Below are 12090 nucleotides of genomic sequence, written 5' to 3' on the forward strand. Positions count from 1 at the left end.
TGTGAGCCTCCCATAAAACACCAGGGTCGCAGTCCTGGATATCGTTTTCCTGGAAGTATGCCTCTATAGCGTTGGACACATCTCCCAGCACCTCCGGAATCTGCAGCAGTCTCTCATTCAGTCGCCAGAAGAGAGACCTAGGTGAGGGTCTCTCAGTAAGTTTGTACGTGAGGTGGATTGGCGCATGGTCCGACCATGTGATCTGACCAATTGTGGATCCTTCCACGAGATGTAGCTGGTCATGTGGTACCAGGAAGAGATCTATTCTGGAGTAAAAAGGTATAATCCCTCTCTCCTGAGTGTTGGAGCCTCCAGATATCAAGTAATTGGGCATTATGCATGGACTGTCTGATACATTTTCGGTGTGACTGCGGCAGAGAGGAGGTGCCTGAAGACGTGTCCACTGAGGGATCTAGGGGTATATTAAAGTCACCCCCCAAAATCAGTTGGCCCTCCCTGTATTCCATCAGTTTCCGTATTGTGCGCTTGATAAAGTTTGCCTGCTGTTCATTGGGAGCATAAAGGGTGGCTATCGTGAACTGTGCCTCCCCCAAATGCCCCTTCAGAAACAAATAGCGTCCCTCGGGGTCTACCAGCATTCCCTGGAAACGCCAAGGCAACCTTTTGGAGATTAGAATCGACGTGCCCCTAGATTTGGCGCAGCCGTTTGTGGAGTGGTAAGCATATGGGAAGGACCTATTCTGGAGTGCAGGAGATTTGTTTGTTTTGAAATGGGTCTCTTGTATAAACGCAATGTCTGTGCGTGACTTTTTAAGATCATGAAGTAGCATGCGTCTCTTTTCCGGGGTGTTGAGGCCTTTAGCATTAAGGGATGTCACCTTAAAAGTGTCAACCGCCATGTCTTCTGGGAAAATAAGGGGGGAGATTTAGAAATGTCACAGTCAAATAAAGGGACGAAGGGGAGGGAAGAGATAGAGAGAAAGTGAGGGGGTAGAGAGGGAAAAGAATAAACAAAAAGGTGTTAGAACAGCAACTACTAACACACTAGCTGTCTAACTTAGTTTAAGTCTAACTCAGTAAGACAATCCTTACTTATAGTGCATAATACCCTGAAATCCTCGGGTATATGCAAAGGCCTATGTGGGGTGTGGATGGATATCGCCCGTGGGTGAGGTCCCGGGACTCCCACCCATCTTGGTCCACTTCAGAAGCCATATTATAATTGGTAAATAATATAACAAGAAGAAAAAACACATAAAACGAAAGAAAGATGATTACCCAGGCTATCTTTAGTGCTCATCCACCTATAAAAGCGGATTAGGGGTCTCCTCTCTTCCTCTGCGGCTACCATCTGTGATTGGTTAGTAATCCGGGAAGGGTAAATGCAATGACCCATAACAAAGGTGTGGCGCACACAGGGTGCTTCTCCACCTTTGCAGAGTAGATTAGTTTATTCCCACTAGCCAGCCTCCAGCTAAAACATATGTTGGTAGGTCCGGCCGGACTCTTTGGTTGCTGTCATCGCCAGAGGAGAGAGGAAAACCGTCACTTCCAGAGAACATGAGCACAGTGCAGCCTAAACCCACCCCCCTCCCTCACGTCTAAGCATCCCCTGTCTTGAATAGAATGTTCCCCCTTGTGAGCATGTAACTTAGTACATACTAAAATTCGGCTTAGCCGTATAAACCCCAGAGTTTCCTCTCTTACTAAACATAAACAGAGAACATAGCGTTTAAAACTCAAACATAAAAGGGGTGCTCAGCAATTGTGAAGCAATGGTTACCTCAGACCTGACCTGCGAGCCATAACTTAGGCTAGCCACATAAGAAGGAAGTTCTGATCAGGCCAGGTTGGATCATTCTCTGGTATGTCTTCAGAGCGACAGAGTCCCTCCAGGGAACAAGATGGCTAGCGACTGGAGGCACTGTAATGACTTGGACATTAGAGGGTCCTGAAGCCACCATGTAAAAGGTTAAAGGAAAGTCACCATAGGTCTCATCGTGGCTGATGGATAGGTAACAGCACCTCCAAGGCTGTGGGTTGAGGTAAGCATTAGTGGCCCACCCAGATATCAACCTTGGATCATAGGTTCGTTTCTGGGCATGAGAGTCCTGCGAGGTGGAGCGACAAAAAGGGGGCCCATTCAGGGCAAGGCTCTTTTGAGGGGGAATGATTACACAGAGACTGTAAGGGTCTCCCACGGTAAATGGCCAATGGGGTCATTCAACAGTAAAAGCAATCCATTAACCAAAAGAGTAATGACTCCCGCGGTGTGGAAGGGAGGAGGGAAGGCAAACAGTGTACTCACACTTCCCGTTGGCTCTCCTGGGAGTGAGAACGGGGACGACGTCCGCTTCTCTGTGTTCTCTGCGGTCTAGGTGCCCGGTGCCTCACTGTGTTGGGGCGACCAGGCGCTCTAGGTAGATAGCCAAGCCAGTTAGGAATGTCAATTGGATCTGTGCCAAGGAAGTCAAACACAGCAGGTAGGGAATCCGGAGAGCGTAGAAGGAAGGATCCCTGTTCCTTGATGAAAGTAACGGACAGCGGGAAGCCCCATCGGTAAGTGGCATTGCAGCATCGGGCAAGGTCTAGCAGAGGTTTAAGAATGGCTCGGCGGATGAGGGTCGATCTGGATATATCCGGTAGCAGCTTCACATGCGCGCCATCAAATTCCAGCTCTCCTGCCTCCCAGGCTCCCCGTGCAATGACCTCCTTGTGGGAGTAGTGATGCAGGCGGCAAATCACATCCCTGGGTCTAGACGGATCCGACGATCTGGGGCCCAGGGCTTTGTGTACACGGTCAATTTCGACCTGCTCCGGTAGGTGGTCTCCCGCAACCCTCCGGAAAATGTCTGTTACTGTGGCCTGGAGATCTGCTTGACCTGTAGATTCTGGGAGGCCTCGGAGCCGCAGGTTGTTCCTACGGCTCCTATCCTCTATTTCCTCCATTCTGAGCTGTAGTTCTATAGCTGAGGCATTGTGATCAATCTGGTTCGTTTCTAGCGAGGACACTCTCCACTCCAGGTCCGCGAGCGAGGTTTCGCCTGATGTCAGGCGCGTGTTGTGCGAGTGCACTTCTTGCTTCACCGCATTCAGCTCTTTCCTATGCGCCGCCTCCACCTTACCCATGAGGGCCTCGATGTCCGCTCTGGTCGGCAACGCTCGTAGGAGAGCCATCAGCTCAGCTCCAACCGCAAATGACTGATGAGGGGTCCCATCAAAGTTTGCATCTGGTAGGTTGGGGGAGTTAGAGTAGAGCATCGGGCTGCGGGGTCCCTCTAGGAAGGCCGGAGTCGCCATAATGTCAGGGGTTTGCGAACGGGAGGTACAGGGGTCCGCCATTTTAAGATCCGGAGAGCCGGAACGAGATCTGCCGAAGAGCCTCTGTAAGTCTCCTAAAGCAGGCGTACTAGGAGCCGGACTAGGCTTCTTCTTGTTCTTTCTGTATGTGCGCTTCTTAGCTGAGAGCATTCTGTGAGAAAAGAGCTAAAATAGCCAAGATGGGTTAGGAGAGGCCGGGAGCTCCGTGCAAACGCGCCTTCACTCGGCCATGTCCAGACAACGCCCCGATGGTACTTATTGACTGTGATATAGGTAGTAAAAATCAGTGATATATACGTAAATACATATATATCTCTGAAACCTATCCAATCTGGACTAGTTTGGAAGAGTAACAGTGTCCTTTTTTCTCCTTTTTCTTCACAAGAATCACCGACTTCCCTTCCTGCTTGATCCTGCGAAGAAGTCGTGGAGGCAGCAGAATAGGAAGGAATGCATAAATCAGTGAGAACTGATTCCACGGGACCACCAAGGCATCTGTTCCGCATGCTAGTGGATCCCTTGTTCTTGACACAAAGTTGTCGATCTTCTTGTTGAACCTGGACGCAAACAGATCTACGTCCGGGATCCCCCATCTTCCGCATATTGTCAGGAAGATCTCGGGGTGAAGGGGCCATTCTCCCGGGAACAACTGCTGGTGACTCAAATAGTCCGCCTGCCAATTTTCTATTCCTGGAATGAAGACTGCCGATAGGCAACGTACATTGTTTTCTGCCCAAGTTAGGATATTAATCACCTCTCTCCGGGCCACACGACTTCTTGTGCCCCCTTGGTGATTGATATAAGCCATGGCTGTAGCATTGTCGGATTGGATCCTGACAGGACAATTCTGTAACCTGAACGTTCAGGCCCTCAGGGCCAAGCACGCTGCCCAAATCTATAGAGTGTTGATGGGCAAGGCCATTTCTGATTTGGACCATTTCCCTTGGACGGTTGCCTCTTCCAGGACTGCTCCCCAACCCGAAAGGCTATTATCTGTTGTTACCACCTTCCACCAGGTAACTGGAAGGGAGGATCTTCCCTTTTGCAGATTCTTGTTTATCAATCACCAACTGAGGCTATGGAGTACTTCTGGAGACAGACACATTGGAAAATCTAGAGCTTAGACTTTCTTGTTCCAAGCTAATAGGATACTGTTTTGCAGCAGCCTCGAATGAAACTGAGCATAAGGAACGACCTCGAATGAAACCACCATCTTTACCAACAACCTCATGCAAAGCCAAATAGAAGGATTCTTTTTTGCTCTGACCACCTGAATCAGTTCCTTTATGATGCTGATCTTTGCCTGGGGCAAGAATACCTTTTTCTGGGCTGTATCTATGATCAGACCCAAGTATTCTAATCTCCTTGACGGCTTTAAGGAAGATTTCTCTAGGTTGAGAATCCAACCTAGGTATTCCAGGTAGTTGACTGTGGTGACCATACTTTGGTCTAAGCGGGCTATCGACTGGTCTATCAAGAGCAGTTGTTCTCCTCCTTGTAGGATGGAGACTACTGATGGGATTGACTCCATGCGAAAAGAGCGGATATTCAGGAACCGGTTTAGATCTTTGAGATCTAGAATGGGTCTGACATCTCCATTTTGTTTTGGCACCTTGAAAAGGTTTGAATAAAACCCCAATCCCTGCTCTTGCATAGGGACTACCATGATCACTTTTTGAGACAAAAGACGGTCCAATGCTTGAAAGAGAGACTTCTTTTTCTCTGGATCCTTGGGAACGTTTGATCAGAGAAAATGAGGAGACGGGGACTCTCGGAACTCTAGCTTGTACCCTGGAGCTATTGAGGAAGTCACCCATTTGTCTTGACACTCTTCCTGCCAGACCCTTAAGAACTGCAGAAGTCTTCACCCCAGTCGAGTGAGCGGGGGCACCCCTTCATAAGGAGGCTTTAGTATTTTGTTTTGTAGGTTTCCTCCCCCAGGACTTCTTTTGTCCCTGGGGTTGACCCTGGAGGTTTACCTCTTGGACCTGATGGCTGAGGCCGTCGTAACTGCCTGGAGTAAATACGTTTACTCCTTTACCTAACTGGCAAAAGGGTACCTTTTCCACTAGAAATTTTTTTTAATGTATTTATCCAAATCATTCCCAAACAGCCATTCACCACGGAAAGGAAAACTAGCCAGGAGCTTTTTGCAAGGTGCTTTGGCTGACCAATTTTTCAACCATATCATACATAACCATACCAGTATTCTACGCATATGTACCAGCCCAAGCGTAAGGTGGGAGGCCTGAAGAATAGAATCTCTCATAGTGTCTATTGCAAAACATAAGGCACCTGGTAGCTCGGCTAAATCATGGGCCTGCTGATCAGGGATAACCTTGAGCACCTGTTTAAGCTGGTCTTTCAAGGATTGACATACACCAATTGCTGCCACCGCAGGTTGAGTCACTGAGCCTGCCAGAGAAAATGCGTTTTTTTAACAGGAATTCCAATTTTTTATCCGTTGGATCCCTAAGCATTTGAGCATTGTCTACCGGACAAGTCAAACTTTTATTCACAGAGGATATAGCAGTGTCAATTGCTGGTATCTCCCACATTTTAGTGAATTTTTCTTACATAGGATAAAGTGTTGAAAACTTTTTGGGAGGAAAAAAATGCTTATCTGAGTGATCCCACTCAGAATACATAAGCTGTTCCAGCAATGAATGAACAGGAAAGGCATGCACAGCTTGAGGAGGCTTTAGCAAACCCAAACAAGAAGCTTATCAACCGACTCAATTAAGGGTAGCATAAAAGTGGAGCGGACCAACTCAGTAAGAGAATCTCTCAGATTGTGAAGCTGAAGGAGGTCCTTCCGCATTTGACCCCTCAGAAGAGGAGGAAAATTCATCTTCTCCCGACCCCAGTTCTTCCGTTTGAGGGTCCCGGGTAATTAAAGGGGACCTGTCGCGTTTTGTCCCACTCTGGGAAGATGCGATTAAAGCCGCTAACCTTTCCTCCAATCCTATCATAGCTGAGGAAAAAACCTCTTCAGTAATATAGACAGGGGCTGCAGTGTTGGAAACAGTTACAACATTTGACGGCCCCGATGGCTCACCCTGACCAACCACCTCAGATCTCTCAGGGGAGGGTGCCATTGTAGAGATGAGACTAAGCTTCTTAGAGTTTAATGGGAGACACTTTTGAGCCCTTTCTTGGGGTGTTTCTACCTCCCCTTCTCACCATAGCTCAATGCACAAATGCAAAGGTACTACTAGAAGAAATTGCACCCACTGCTTGAGCAAATAGTCCAGCAATTGCCGGTGCTATTAATGCTCAGCCTGATGCTTCAGTAAATGTGGCAAGGGAATGCCTGTGTCACTACTTACATGCGCCCTTCTGCTCTTGTGTCCTTCCATCAGCTGCAGTCAGCAAAAAGGAGCTTTTTAAAAGTACTCCCGCGCTGGATGTTGCCACACGCTAACACCGTGCAAAGCCACGCCCCCTCTGTCCTCCCACCGCGCCCCCCTCCTCTTTTCAAAAGAGCGTTTTCCCTCACGAGCGGGGGCTTCCGATGCAATGGGATCGGCGTGGGGGGGGGGCAGCGAGGAGGAGAGCTGGTGGCAAAACCGCCATACAGAGGCGGTGAAGAAGGAAGCGGCATCCGCCGATCATTCTGGCTTCCCCCTATCTATACAGGGAGAAGGGGAGAGTTTCTGCCCAGGTGGGGTGTGTTTTTTAGAAAGAAATCCCCTCCCCAACATCTTACCGGAGGCCTGGGACTGCTAGCCGGAGGGAAGTGTGCCGCTTCTGCTGACACAGAGTGAACTGAGGAAAGCATGAACCAGGTACGTGCTCTATACAACCCTCAGTGGTGACTTTAGGCATGACAACATTTACTTTTAAAGGAGACAAACCATAAGAGAATGTAAAATTCCTTAGGAATCTCCACTTACCTTATCCCGCTGCAGGGATTCTGTGGTAAAACCAACAGACCCAATCTTCACCCCTCACGTTGGGCTCTGTTAAAAAACCTTCAGGGACTGGGGCCCCTTTTTATCGGGGGATCCACACCCCTGGACCTGTAAAGCACCCCACCAGGAAACTTTATGGCTGAAAAAACCAAAGCACTGGATCCCGGGGTCCAGCTCTCTAAAGAAGAGAAGCATTACGGGCTAAACCTTGTTTCTTCTGCCATGAGGCCCGGGTACCATTCAGGCACTATTTGGCCTGAAAAGACACTTTGAATGGATCCGGTTGCATAGCTTGCCCCAGCAAAGGAGTTTCCCAGTGGAGCTCAGCATAGCACATCTTTACTCGTGACCAACACCTAAAACACTGGCGAAAAAACTGAGGTATTCCTAGTAGTGGGAGGGGTTATATAGGGAGTGGACTTCCTGTCTTAGGGTATGCCAGTGTCCATCACCTAAAGGTGGCCTATAACCCACATAGTAACTACTATGGCTCTGTGTCCCATGATGTATGAAAAAGAAATAATGAATTTGATCCATTTTGGATCCTAATTCCACAGATATTAGTATCAGTATCTGTGCTGATACTGAGCATTTGCACGAGTGCTTGTATTCGTGCAAATGCTCCGATGCTTGATCCGATACCTCCAGCTCTAGTGTAGCACTTCCGCTCCCGCTCCTGGCATTTCCCCCAGCCAGCGGTGACGAGCCCTGACGGCAGCTGTCATTTCTGGGTGCGCCACAAAGTCCATTCTGTATGCTGCTGACTCAGCCTCGAGGGCTCGGCTGTGCTGTAGAGATGTGGACAGCTAAGCTCACACTCTACGAGTGAGTGACATCACAACCAGGCCATCGGCCCCAGAATACTGGCTGCATAGCCGTCTCCATAGCGTAAAACCATTTATTAAAAAAGTAAACAAATTAAAAAGCCAAATGACCAATGTAAGCGGCCATTTGGCTTTTTAATTTGTTTACTTTTTAATTAATTTTTTTAATTTGTTTACTTTTTTAATTTGTTTACTTTTTTAATAAATGGTTTTACGCTATGGAGACTGTTTTTGTTTCCTATGTATCCTTATCCTATCTTGAATGAGTTTGACGGGAACGATCCATGCCTATAATACCAACCACAGTCCGGCCATCCATGTGAGCAGGCACAACCCTGCACAAGCGCTAGTGACTCTCTTTTTAACTAAAGGAGTCATTGGTATCTGGTAAGCAGATATCTACTACTTCGAGGTGTTTTCCTTTTTCTTATTTTCCTTTGGTGATGGAAAACCTTTCGTTTACAGCAACAAGATTGGGATATTATTGAAAGATATCATTTCAACCACTTCAAAACACTTTTTTATGTGGACAATCAATCACTATATATTTTTTTCACTATTGTGGGCACTCCAATGTGTAATCTAATTATGATTTGTCATTATTATGTTTTTCATTTTTTTGGTAATGCAGGATATTTATTTATTTAAAGCACTTGAATAGTATGGTATCTAGCGCCCCCTAGCTTTCTTACATTTCCATTTTTTTGGTAATGCAGGAGATTTATTTATTTAGAGCACTTGAATAATATGGTATCTAGCGCCCCGTATCTTCCTTACATTCCTTTTTTTGATTATCTATTTTTTTGATTAGTCAAAAATTGGGGAGCAGCTTACACTGATTGTTTATATATTTCCACAAATTTTCTTTATTGTTGGGAATGTTTTCTTACTAGATGTATCACCAGTATATGTAATTCATATATATTATCTGCTATCGACACCACTGGCGCGAAGGTTTTTACTATTTTCTAATTTTTCTCCTTCATTGATGTGCGCTGATGATCCAAAGCACACAACGTCATCTGTAAAACATGGTGGAGGCAGTGTGATGGTATGGCTTCCAGTGGCACTGGCTCATTGGTGTTTATTGATGATGTGACAGAAGACAGACGCAGTCGGATTATTTCTGCAGTGTTTAGAGCTATACTGTCAGCCCAGATTCAGCCAAATGCAGCAAAGTTGATTGGATGGCACTTCACAGTACAGATGGTCAATGATCCGAAACACACTGCAAAAGCAACCCAGGAGCCAATCACCTGATCTCAACCCAATTGAGCATGCTGAAGGCAAAACTAAAGGTAGAAAGACCCACAAACAAGGAACAACTGAAGACAGCTGCAGTTGGAGCCTGGCAAAGCATCAGAAAGGAGGAAACCCAGTCTTTGGTAATGTCCATGACTTCAGGCAGTCATTGTCAGTAAAGGATTCTCAACAAAATATTAAAAATGAACGTTTTATTTATGATTATATTTATTTGTCCAATTACGTTTGAGCTCCTGAAAATGGGGGGTAACTGTGTATAAAAATGGTTGCAGTTCCTAAAATTTGTACTTGATAGTTATGTTTAACCCCTTGAATTAAAGCTGAAAGTTTGCATTTCAAACTGATTTGCATTGTTTTCTTTTTTTTTTCTGGTGGCATACAGAGTCAAAAGTATGAAAATTGTGCCTGTGTCCAAATATATATGGACCTAACTGTATATGTCTGGCCATTATACTATCAATACCTATTATTACCATCAGGAGGATCCTATATGGGTGGTTTTCCGCATCACATAGTTATATGTTATGTTCCCTAAGTTGCTCTATTGATATGTTATGCTTTGTGGGCCCTGACATGTCTAATATGCCTTGATTTGTTTAATTGTTTTTATATGTTACATGGCGCTGGTTTGCCAGTCGGAAATATGGCATTAATACATTAAGCACATCACTGCTGCTTATTTATTTTGCAGGTTCATGGCTGGGCTTTTCCGAAGATGTTTCCTTTCATGGTCCCTATAAGCAGCTTGTGTGTAGCTCTCTATCTGGGGGAACATTTCCCCTGCGTTCATATGGTCCTAGGCGTCTGTGGGGCTTATCAGCAGGTGGTTTCCGACTGGAGGCCAGCATGGTCTGCTTTTTTAAAATACATGGCTTGATCCTCTAAAGTTAGTGGATTGTTTACTATTGCCTCTCCCATACAGACGCCATAATAACCTATGTGATATAGAAAACAATGAACATTGCCGACGGGTAGTTACTTGGTTACATTTTTATGTTGTCTTTGCTTCTTCAGTTTAATGTCCCCCGCACCAGCAAGCGGTGTACACAGGAGATGTCACCTGCTCCGGGTACTCCAGATAGACCCTGTCCCCAGCTGGAGGGTGTTTTCCAGGTTTTCTTGTTCTGTGCTCTGAAGGTGCACTGCTTGTTGGTCTGGCTTGTCTCTTCCCAGTCCTTCATTTCCATGGGCCCGATGGTTGTGTGCTTGGTTTGTCTTATGCATATATTAGGAATCTACATTCTTTGCCATCACATCTCAGTGCACTGCCCTGGTTATCAACCTCCGTACCACCCACCGTACTCACTTTTCCTAGAAGCGTGGCATCTCATTTCCGTTTCTGCCTGATGGGATCCAATTTTCGCACCCTGTGCGGCTTTCCTCTTATCTTTTTCTAGGTTCTTTCACTAGCAGACTTTCCTTCTCCTTGCTTTTCCCCTCCTCCCTCCCCTTTCTTCTGACTTACCTTTGTAGATTTACTACATCCTTTCCACTACTTACCTTCCTAGTTCCCCATCTAACCACACCCCCCCCCTTTTTTTTTCTTCTTCTCCCTCTTGGAGTTCCTCGGGACTGTTCTCCCATACCTGCTCTAGCATGACTCACTTTTCAATGACCTATTATATTGGTAAAGGGCTCAATAGTCTGGAAAAATGTACCAAATTATTGGCGGACCTGGGGAGGTTTAGATTGCAGATAGTATTCCTTGAGGAAACACATTTCAAATAGGACAACACTCCCAGACTGGGGAACTACAGATTCCCTGTATCACAGCACTTCCCCTGACTCTAAATCCAAGGGAGTCTCTATTTTGATTTCCAAACAGGTTCCATGAAAGGAAACTCAAGTTATCAGAGATCTATTTTAGCAACAGAGTCACTTTAGCCTGTGTGTACCTACCGAATGAGGATCAAGTCTCTGATCTCCTGCCTGTCTATGCTAGACCACCATAAGGAGGGAGTGGTGCTGGTAGGGGGTGATCTAAACTTAGTCTTAGATCCGACACTTTACGTTTCACGGGGGGGGGGGGTCCCATCTTTCATTTACTAAACTGAGAAAGATTAAAGCGCTTCATGAACACCAGTTGGTTGAGAGTTGGCGAGCGCATCAACCCATAGGACAAAGACTGCACGTTTTTATCCTCGCATCATAAAACCTACACGAGACTGGATTGCTTACTCATTTCACAGACTTCTCTTCCCCTGCTTTCCTTGACCGCCATTGGGCCTTTTATTCTCCTGGACCATGCCTCCACTCACTGCTCCCTAGAGCTGGGTTGGTGCGAGCCCCGTAAGTGGCACTGGAAACTGAGCGAATCGCTCTTATGATCCGACGTACAAAAGTCAACTTGCCCGAGACTTAGGCTCTTTCTTTGCTACTAATGATACAGTGGACACTACACTTTTCAACTTCTGGGATGCCCACAAATGGATGTTGCGTGGCATGTTCATTAAATTAGGGACACAACACAAAAAGCACTGTTTAAATTGACACTTGACTCTCGGAAATCCATAAACTGGAACAAGCTCATAAAGCCTTGCAAGCACAACAAGTAGCAGAACAACTCCCGGATTTGAGAGGTAGACTAAACTCATTGTTAACTGAGAAAACTAAAGCAAAACTAGCTTGCTGCTGGTGGGCGTTTTATGAACTTGGCAATAAGCCCAGTAAATTGCTGGCGAATGCCTTACATGCTACTAGGGTGAAGACTCACATGGCACAAATCAAGACTAAAGACGACACCCCCCAGCTATTGCCCAGGCTTTCCAAGAATACTACACAACCCTATACATCTTGACCTAACATTC

The sequence above is a fragment of the Aquarana catesbeiana genome, linkage group LG03 (assembly GCF_042186555.1).
Source record: "Aquarana catesbeiana isolate 2022-GZ linkage group LG03, ASM4218655v1, whole genome shotgun sequence".
In the NCBI taxonomy this organism is placed as follows: Eukaryota; Metazoa; Chordata; class Amphibia; order Anura; family Ranidae; genus Aquarana; species Aquarana catesbeiana.